General features: G+C 35.3%; 1 pseudogene; it reads right to left on the bottom strand.

The window, feature by feature from the left end:
* Positions 1-5,919: 5,919 nt before the first annotated feature.
* On the bottom strand, positions 5,920-8,513 carry LOC134202558 (transcription factor btd-like; annotated as a pseudogene).
* Positions 8,514-9,519: the final 1,006 nt, after the last annotated feature.

Raw genomic sequence — 9,519 nt, 5'->3', positions numbered from 1 at the left:
GTGTTCACAAATAGGAATACGCTTTTTTCTAGTGTCACGCTAGATGCAAAGTTGACGGACTTTCTTTCGCTCTCATCGCTCCTTTCCTGCCGTCACATGAAAATATACTGTCGGCTGTTCTCCCGAAATGGTAACTTTTGTGGTTGAAGTAAAAAGAGCTTCCTCCAAAATTTATTGCGGTGACATATACTTTTTATTACATCAAAATGATCGTTGGAAAAATTTGAAACTTTTGTCAGTTGAGTTTTGGGAAATTCGATTCCTTTGTGCCTCAAATCATCGGAGAAAGGTACTGAGAAGCGAAAATTTCAGTTGCACAATTTTTCAATATTTAGAGCTTAATTCAAATTTGGGAAATATTAGGCCCATGCAATTTTGTAGGAGCATTCCTTGATAAATTTCAAAGAGATTGTCAGTTGGGATAAGCGAAATTCGTTCCCAGTTCCGAGTTATAGACATTTTAGTACGAAAATAGCGCTCTACCGCGAGAGAGCTTCCCTCAAACCTTAAAAGTACAAAGAAAGGGCTGCCAAGGCGACTTCCCATAGATTACCTTATGATCTAACGAACTATCACTTTCCCATGGTGCACACGGAGCTGCGATGGATTCCTCGGTCTTTTATAGAAATGAGTCTCGAACTAATTTTCCTCCCGTAATCTTTAATTGACTGTGAGGACGTGGCCAGCATCGTTATTGATCTTGAATTAATGAAACCCCAAATCATGTAAGAATAGTTTTCTAATCCCAAGAAGGCTATTCAATCGGTGACCAGTGCATATTTTTAATATTTTTATTGTTTCTCGGTCAATCACGACTGACAACTATGAAGTGAACAGTCAATCAAGCTAAGGTACGCTAGGAAATTGTTCATTGTTTATTGTTAATTGTTAATTGTTAATTGTTAATTGTTAATTGTTAATTGTTAATTGTTAATTGTTAATTGTTAATTGTTAATTGTTAATTGTTAATTGTTAATTGTTAATTGTTAATTGTTAATTGTTAATTGTTAATTGTTAATTGTTAATTGTTAATTGTTAATTGTTAATTGTTAATTGTTAATTGTTAATTGTTAATTGTTAATTGTTAATTGTTAATTGTTAATTGTTAATTATTAATTGTTAATTATTAATTATTAATTGTTAATTGTTAATTTATTAATTGTTAATTGTTAATTGTTAATTATTAATTGTTAATTATTAATTATTAATTGTTAATTGTTAATTGTTAATTGTTAATTGTTAATTGTTAATTGTTAATTATTAATTGTTAATTGTTAATTGTTAATTATTAATTGTTAATTGTTAATTATTAATTGTTAATTGTTAATTGTTAATTGTTAATTGTTAATTATTAATTGTTAATTATTAATTGTTAATTGTTAATTATTAATTGTTAATTGTTAATTATTAATTATTAATTGTTAATTATTAATTATTAATTATTAATTATTAATTATTAATTGTTAATTGTTAATTGTTAATTATTAATTATTAATTATTAATTATTAATTGTTAATTATTAATTGTTAATTATTAATTATTAATTATTAATTATTAATTATTAATTGTTAATTATTAATTATTAATTGTTAATTATTAATTATTAATTGTTAATTATTAATTGTTAATTATTAATTGTTAATTGTTAATTATTAATTGTTAATTATTAATTATTAATTATTAATTGTTAATTGTTAATTATTAATTATTAATTGTTAATTATTAATTGTTAATTGTTAATTATTAATTATTAATTATTAATTGTTAATTGTTAATTGTTAATTATTAATTATTAATTATTAATTATTAATTGTTAATTATTAATTGTTAATTATTAATTATTAATTGTTAATTATTAATTATTAATTGTTAATTGTTAATTATTAATTATTAATTATTAATTATTAATTGTTAATTGTTAATTATTAATTGTTAATTATTAATTATTAATTGTTAATTGTTAATTGTTAATTGTTAATTATTAATTGTTAATTGTTAATTATTAATTATTAATTATTAATTATTAATTATTAATTATTAATTGATAATTATTAATTACTAATTATTAATTATTAATTATTAATTATTAATTATTAATTATTAATTATTAATTGTTAATTATTAATTATTAATTATTAATTATTAATTATTAATTATTAATTATTAATTGATAATTATTAATTACTAATTATTAATTATTAATTATTAATTATTAATTATTAATTATTAATTATTAATTATTAATTATTAATTGTTAATTATTAATTGTTTATTGTTTATTGTTTATTATTTTATTGTTTATTATTTATTGTTTATTGTTTATTGTTTATTGTTTATTGTTTATTGTTTATTGTTTATTATTTATTGTTTATTGTTTATTGTTTATTGTTTATTGTTTATTGTTTATTGTTTATTGTTTATTGTTTATTGTTTATTGTTTGTTGTTTATTGTTGATTGGTTTTTGTTTATTGTTTATTGTATTTTTTGCTTATTGTTTATTGTTTATTGTTTATTGTTTATTGTTTATTGTTTATTGTTTATTGTTTATTGTTTATTGTTTATTGTTTATTGTTTATTGTTTATTGTTTATTGTTTATTGTTTATTGTTTATTGTTTATTGTTTATTGTTTATTGTTTATTGTTTTTTGTTTATTGTTTATTGTTTATTGTTTATTGTTTATTGTTTATTGTTTATTGTTTATTATTTATTGTTTATTGTTTATTGTTTATTGTTTATTGTTTATTGTTTATTGTTTATTGTTTATTGTTTATTGTTTATTGTTTATTGTTTATTGTTTATTGTTTATTGTTTATTGTTTATTGTTTATTGTTTATTGTTTATTGTTCATTGTATTGTTTATTGTTTATTGTTTATTGTTTATTGTTGATTGTTTATTGTTTATTGTTTATTGTTTATTGTTTATTGTTTATTGTTTATTGTTTATTGTTTATTGTTTATTGTTTATTGTTTATTGTTTATTGTTTATTGTTTATTGTTTATTGTTTATTGTTTATTGTTTATTGTTTATTGTTTATTGTTTATTGTTTATTGTTTATTGTTTATTGTTTATTGTTTATTGTTTATTGTTTATTGTTTATTGTTTATTGTTTATTGTTTCCTTTAAATTCATCTGACAGAACATTGTCTTAATAAATAAAATCTTATTAACTAATTCAAATATCCTAATTGTGGTGACAGCGATTAAGTTTAAAAAATAAATAAAATAAATTAAAGTCGAACAAGTATTTAAATGTACTGAAAAAGCTAAAAAAAAAAAGGCAAGGCACTTATTATAAATCTTCGCATATCACAAATTCTTTAACATGTGATGTAAGCAAGCTTTGAAAGCTTAGTGCATATTGCTGGCAATTTGCCAAAAAGTAGGCAATTATATTGCACCTAAAAAACGTGAAGGCATTCATGGTAAAATATGGCAAGAAGGTATGAATGACACGAATGGAGTGTTAACCCATCACTAGCCATGTCTCATATGTCTATAGATATGAGTAAAATGGTAAAAACAATTGGAATTTTTGGTCGATGTGTTTAAGCGCATCAACGGTGAGAGCTGCATCTAGGCGGAGACACCATAGCGTAGTGCCCATTCCTAAACCAGGAACTACAGGAGTAGGTCCGAGCAGCGGTGGACCAATAAGAATAGGCCTGTGTTCCCGGTGGCAATAGTAGGCAGCGGGTAAGCGTGTGGCACCACCCCTGCTGGTCGAAATGCCGCCGGAGGAAGCAGTTGCCGATGACAATCAAGTCAGAGAGACTCTTCTCACGTCATTCGAGCAATCTCACGTCACTCCACTCGTAGAGTCCAACTGTGTTGAAGGATGCAGCCATTGCACGTATCGGTTCATGTGAGCCGTATTGTCTATTGTGGGTTTCAAGAGAGAGAAAATTTCGTGGTCTCATTATCCGTTCCGGTGCGTAGATATTGAACTGGCGCAGAATTTCTGGAGTCTATGAATCCGGTCAATAATGTTGCAGTAAAAGTTACTTGTGCGATTCGGCGTCGGTTTTCCAGAGTGTCAATTCCTATCAGTCTGCATCGATTCGCATATGGAGGTAGATTCACCGGATCGCCCCAAGGTAAGTGTCGCAAGACACGACGAACAAATTTCTTCTTTACGGACTCAATTCTGTCGATCCAGTATGCCTGATAGGAGCACCAGACGATGCAACAATACTCTAGTTGAGATCGTACAATCGAACAGTAGAGCGATCGTAAACAAAATGGGTCTCGAAAGTCATTCGCAATTTTGAAGATGAAACCGAGCGTACGGTATGGCCTTAGAAATGATACAACTTTGTTTTACGATAAAGGTAAAAAGGTTTATGGAAACCACACAAAACCGATGGTTCACACTATTGGAATGAAAACAACACCAGGAGCAAAAAACAAACACACACAGACAAAACCTCGGACAACAGTGGAGATAACATTCAATAAAATTGCAGTAGGAAATTGTCATCATAATTGAACTACGAATGCAGAGATTATTTTTTCAAATGACATTTGAAGTTTTGTTTTATTCAAATTGGAATTCATAAATATATATTTATATAACATCGAAGAGATTCTTTTTGCATTATTTATAATCAATATTATTTTTATTATTATTATTATTTGCTATTCACTTTTCTGAGGTTTTCATAAAACAGCATTTCATTATCGTTTCTGCATCTTTTAATTTTATCATCTTTGTATCATCCGCGCGCTTCAAAGGTACTGTAAACTTACGATCGATTTGTTTTGTTTTGTGATTTGTAGATTCTATTTCATTTTTCGCTAATTATGCTCGTAAATGTCAAAGAGCTTCGATTGTTTGCAAATGTGTAAAATTTAATTTGTTCGGTTGATTGGAAAATGCTAAACTTGTATGCGTCGTTAAAAGTTGATTAGGGTGCTTATTTACAACGGGACTTCCGGAGAGGAAATATTTTCTAAATCGCAATCGGATAATGGGCAAGTGACTGTGTTGTTCATATTATTGCTTGATTTGCTTCTATAGTACATTCATACAACGGAGAGTAAAAAGTGACAGGAAGATACGAGTCTGTGGAAAAAGGCAATCAAAGCTACATACACGGAAATGTACAACGTGTTCCCCCATCCGACTCGGGGAAATTGGATTGGATTGAGACGCGAAAACAAAAACAAAACGAGAAACGACGGCCGCTACTATATGCACTACTTAATTTTAAAATTATAAATTACTGTACATCAACACACGCGAGCGCACTCCACAATCCCACCAGAATAAATCTGTTGGCATTACTCTCTATACAATTACTCACTCGAGGCCTGCCCAGGCCTGCCTAGCTACTAGACACGGAGGAAAAAGTGGACAAGAACAAATTAATTAGGTTTAGCGGCGGCAGTTACGCTTCAACGAGGAGGCGAAATTGGCGAATAAAAGATTTTAACCGCTCACTGGACCTCAATTTAATGTTTTCTCCCCATCTCCGATTGTTGTTTTTTTTGTCCACAAAACACCTTTCGATGAATGGCTGGTTTACTGCTCGCCGGTTTTACGCCGTAACTCTTTATGTGCTCTGTTACTTTTCCGTGCGGAGTGGGAAAGAGCAACTACGGAGGAAAAACAACAGCACCGCAAGCGGCTGTATGAGATGATTAATGAAAATATAAATAAATTTAATTATATTTTACAATTGCTAATTTCACCGCTTTTAATGACGTTCATGAGTGTATGGGTTCGCATCCGCATGCTTTTTGTTTCTTTCACTCGAAGTGGCTTCTCAAGCCACCCTTTTTCTTTTGTGAGTATATTATTTTCCACGTCTTTTCGCCCGCTGACAATTGTAGGAACATAAATAAATCATGACATAATTTAATAGTTTTCAGTTTCTTTTCGCATTCGGTTCTCCAACAGATATAAAAAACAAAATCTAAAGCTTTTGTATTGGCACTCGGGAGAGGAGTTTCTTTATTTCCTAACCAACTAAAAACACATTTTTCATCGCGCGATATTTCGCTTAGCTTAATAAAAAGGAGAAATGTGTGTATTTAAAAACAAAGCATGCCGTGCGGTTCAGTTCGAGCCTACTTGGATCCACGGACAAAAGGAACGTCACAAAAAATCTCACATTTTTGACAGGTTGCTTCGACGGACGGCAACAAAGGGCGCTTCGTATCTAAATTGCGCGCGCAAAACAATAGAAGCCGCCGCCGCCGTCCCGGCCGCCATGCCTAACACTCACAGTTACGCAGTTACTTGAACAGTTCGATCTCCTGTTGGTGTTGCTGCTGCTGCTGTTGCTGGTGCTGCTGACTGAGATGGTGATGGTGATGATGATGGATTGTGTAATTGTTCATCATCATGTTGTACGTGGCGGCCGCTGCTGACGAAGCCGCCGTAGATGCCGTCACGGAGGAGGTACCGTTATTGTTATTGTTGTTTGATTCGTTGACGGATGAACCACCGTGCGACGCTGGATTAACGTCACCGTACGCACTACTACTGCTACCGCTATTGCCGCTGGCATGCTGATGGGGGTGGTGGGGATGATGGTGATGGTGACTGGGATGGTAGGCAGCCGATCCTAACTTCACGTTCGAATAGGCGGCATAATTGGACGCGATCTCTGATGGGATGTGGTACACTTGAGCTTGCGAATGAGGTAGTAGGTTGTTGTTGGAGCTACTTCGCTGCTGGTGGCCGCTGGCACCGTTGTCGTTGTTCAGTAAACTGTGGCTGTTGGTGTACTCTTCCAGTTTCACTAGACTATTGCTAACCTCACTACTAGCGTTGTTGTTGTTTCGTCGATCAAGCGAGTCGCACCCGCTGCTACTATTTAACGAGGTGAGAACAAATTCGATCGGCTCTGGAAGCCACTATCGCAGTACGGATTATGGAACAAGTTTTTGCTCGGATTACTCGCTTCCTGCAAAATGCACTCTGGAAGTACGACGGGTGGTGGTAATTCATGGCCGTGGACTGATAGCCCCCACTCTGGCCATAGTCTCCCATCCCGAGAATATCGTCTTGCTCACACTTTCGTACCCTTTCTCCTGCTTAATCTGTGGCATTCTAATGTTTGCATTAATGTCTTCCTGATGTTCACTACCCTTCAGTTTCTTCACCTTCGGCACCGTCAATTGTCCGCCTTTGTCACTAATTTCTAAACGCTTCCCACTGCACTCCACTTTTCCTAGCTTCGTATCTTCTTTTCATTTTGCCTCTTCCGCTTTTCACTTTTCTTCGCAATCTTCTTCGCTTTGTTCTCATGCGTCTTCACGTGCTTCGCCAAATGATCACTCCTCATAAACTTCTTACTACAAATACTGCGTGAATCGCTTTTCCCCCGTATGCGTACGGAAATGCCTCTGCAGCTCATCCGACCGCGTGAACCGCTTGCCGCAGAACAACCATTTACACAAAAATGGCCGCTCTCCGGTATGCCACCGAAGATGCGCCTTCAGGTGACTCGTCTTGCCATAGATCTTCTCGCACCCCGGTATGTGACAGATGTGCTGCCGTTTCCCCTTCTCGTCCGGACCGACCACCGGTGGCAGACCCGACAGTTCGTTGATACAATTAGGGCAGGTACAACGAGCACAGCGGCGCTGTGCCTGTGTTTGGTGTGAATAATCTTCCAGTTTCAACCCGTACGCTTCGCCGTGCCATCCCTGGTACATCGACTCTTGTGCGAACCAAGGATTGCCGGCCATGTTATTGTAGTAACTGGCCGCCGGGTATTGATACGATGGATAGTGCATCTGTTGCGACCTGTTGGAAGAAACAAAAAAAATATTCACCATTAGAATCTAGCGTTTTTACAAGTCCGATAGGGGGACTCACCTTGCGGTCATCTCCAACGCTGCCGCCGTCGCAGGGCTCTGCTGGACCATCGCGCCGAAACCGTACGCGGAAGTGGCGGCAACGGCAGCGGCGGCTGCTGCTGCACTGGTCACCGTGTCTGGGCTGGCGGCGTTCGAACCGCCTCCACCGGTCGTACTGAAGCTGCTACTGGCGGTGCTGGCACCGGCACCGGTTCCTCCTCCGCCTCCGCCCACACCGGAACCGTTCGAGGAGGCGATCGATTGCGTCGGAGAAAGTCCCGCCGAACCGAGCGATGCCACCGAGCCGAGACTGCTGACGGAGGGTGGCTGCGGGGGATACTGATACGGAAGGATGTTGAGCGGTGACAGCTGAAATAGAAGATAGAGAGAAAAGAGTCAAAACGAGGCCACGATTAGTGTTTGTTTGATTATTGTTCTGGCGAAGGTGTCGATTCGATTCACGTGCGAACTTTATGGGCGCAGATCACGAAGGGTTGAACTGAGACAAAGGCGAACATTGTGATGTGGTTTGGTGTTGTGCAAGATTGGATGAGAAGCACTGAAAGTTACAAAACCGAAATCGTTATGCACGCTTACCATAGTCAGCATTATGATGATGATGTTACGTTTGAAGTCGATTCTGCTTCAAATAGATGGGCGTACTTCATAAACTGTACACTGCTAAACAAATCGTAACAGGAGGAGTGACAATTTCACCAGAGGACAATTGTTGAAAGTGCACTGACTCGACGATTAAATGTTGCTTTAAATCATAAACCATAAGTACCCAACCCTGGGGCGGTACCCAACAGGAAGCATACCTGATCGATATTACCTGTTTGGCAATGTAAACAAATTTGCTTCATGTTTTCCAGAAAATCTAATTCTTTGTCTGCTTCCATGACTATACATTTCTACTGGAAGTTGGATTTCAAATGACAAAGTACAAAACGGGAATCTTTCTCTAAATGTTGAATAACTTCCGGACATTCCGAAACATTTTTTGGTTCTTATATTATTTTCTTCTATAATTCTCAAATTCGCATTACCGGTGTTTGTGTGGAATTGTTAGCAGGGATCTCTGAGGCCTTGGATTGAATTGGACATTCTTTCGATATAGGATTCTGACCACGGTGATGGTTCAACAGGAGGACATTACAAAGGTATATTATCGACTAAGACGATGATGAAGAATTTGAGAAACATCTCACACGCTATCGTACACTTCTGTGCTTAGACAAACAGTGGACCAAACAACTTCAGTTCATCGTTTATTCAAAGCATCGCAGTTTGTTTTTATGATCGAAGTATGCGAAGTCAAATTCGTTGTCAGCCGGGACGAGACTTGCAAAGAGGATAACATGGTCGGGGTTCAGCCAAATCACACCAAGTAGGAACACCGCAGGTATTTCCGTCCATCGTCATAGGGGCTAAAACCAACGAAAGCAACGTACATTTGCTAGAACTCCACTATAGCAGAACGTTTCTCCTGAGCGTACAACTTGGTACGTATGAGTTTTACAAAAAATTGGTTTTCGAGACTATGACGAACAGACGAAAATACCTGCCGTGTCCCTACCAATGAAAATTTTCTATTTTTACCAAACTTTTCGTGTAACAGATCTTCTTCTTCTTCTTCTTCTTCCTGGCATTACATCCCCACACTGGGACAGAGCCGCCTCGCAGCTTAGTGTTCATTCAGCACTT

Source organism: Armigeres subalbatus, unplaced genomic scaffold (assembly GCF_024139115.2).
Source record: "Armigeres subalbatus isolate Guangzhou_Male unplaced genomic scaffold, GZ_Asu_2 Contig1281, whole genome shotgun sequence".
Classification (NCBI taxonomy): domain Eukaryota; kingdom Metazoa; phylum Arthropoda; class Insecta; order Diptera; family Culicidae; genus Armigeres; species Armigeres subalbatus.
The sequence above is the reverse complement of the archived record's forward strand: the minus strand, read 5'-3'. Positions and strand labels throughout refer to the sequence as shown.